The sequence below is a fragment of the Rhinolophus sinicus genome, chromosome 13, assembly GCF_057876585.1.
Source record: "Rhinolophus sinicus isolate RSI-liver-muscle chromosome 13, RSI-T2T, whole genome shotgun sequence".
Taxonomy (NCBI): domain Eukaryota; kingdom Metazoa; phylum Chordata; class Mammalia; order Chiroptera; family Rhinolophidae; genus Rhinolophus; species Rhinolophus sinicus.
Window position 1 is genome coordinate 38,947,485 of NC_142513.1, and position 1,529 is coordinate 38,949,013.

The following is a 1,529-nucleotide window of genomic DNA, read 5'->3' on the forward strand; positions in this document are numbered from 1 at the left end:
TATGCCGCTGATCCGCAGCCAGACACAGCCAAGCAAACATCAACCCCATAGCAGTGTCCACTGCTGTAAATGCATATATCGCATTGCAGGCCTTAGGCAGGGGTCCAATGTAATCCACTTGCCAGTGAGTGAGGGGCACTCTCCCTCGCGTAATCTGCTGTGTCTCCCAGGGGAGCCTCCGCCTTTGGGGGCTGTCCTGGGCACAGACGGCACAGTCATAGCAGGCATCTGCTATCTCCTGCCATTTCAAAGGCAGGCCCCAGCGTCTGCTCACCTGCCACATGGTTCGGCTTCCAGCGTGCTGCAATTTCCTATGCAGCCAATGAGCCACATCAGTGGCAGGAGCCCGCTCTAACCATCGTACCCATGCTAGGGCGTCTGCTTCATCATTACCTGGGGACACTAAGGGGGAGTGACCTATGACATGCATTAGGGTCACCTCCTTTCTCTGCCCTAGGTCCCAGAGGACCTGCCACATGGCTTGACCCCACAGTGGACGGTGTCCCACCAACCAGTTTTGGTGTTTGCCTACTACTTGTAGGCAGCCACAATGTTAGGCCCCGGAACACCGCCCAGCTGTCAGTGCAAATAACTAGGGGCCCAGGCTCGTGGCTGATTATCGTCCACACAGCCCGTAATTCAGCCCACTGGCTACTCTGGCCCGTCCCAGTATCAAACCAAATGGTGTCTGTTTTGGGCTGCACACCAATAGCCGTCCAAACAGCTGCAGCCCCTCGGCTAGAACCATCGGTAAACCAGGCATCCTCAGGTACTGGGGACTGTCCTTCTTTGTAGGGCGAGGGCTCCAAGTCCTCCCCTCTAGGCAGAGTACTTGGCTCAGCCTGGGCTACAAGCTCCACAGGCCCCAGGACCTGTTGTAGCTCTGTGCTCAAAGGGCTTGCACTAAGGGTGCTACATTGCTCCAAGTAGGCACCCCACTTGGCGAGGGTGGTGGTCTGTGCCACCCCCGTTTTGGGTCCCTGGTTCCATGTACGGACCCACCCCTGGACAGGATACATTGTTCGAACCAACACGCGTGCTGTTCCTGTGATGGCTTCTGTGGCCACTAGGGCTGCATACACAGCAGCCAGCTGTTTCTCTACTAGAGAGTAGCGAACCTCCGCTCCTTTCCATAGTTGGGACCAAAATCCCACTGGCAACCGGAGACGCTCCTGCCGTTGCCACAGGCCCCATCCGTACCCCTCTTGGGTTACGTGAACATCAAGTTCAAATGGGCGGCCGGGGTCCACTACTTGCAGAGCCTGTGCCTACTGCACTGCCCGTTTCGTGGCAATGAAGTCTTGCTCTATAGCCTCAGTCCAATCCCATGAGGCCCCCTTTTTTATCATATTGTACAAGGGCCTTGCCATTTGTGCTAAATGGTGTACAAACGCCCGCCAATATCCTAGCAGACCCAAATACGTCTGCAGTTGGGAGACCTTGGTCGGCCGGGGAAAGGCTTGTATCTTATCAATGCTTGCCTCAGGTATAACCTTTGTCTTACCTGACCACACAACACCCAAAAACTT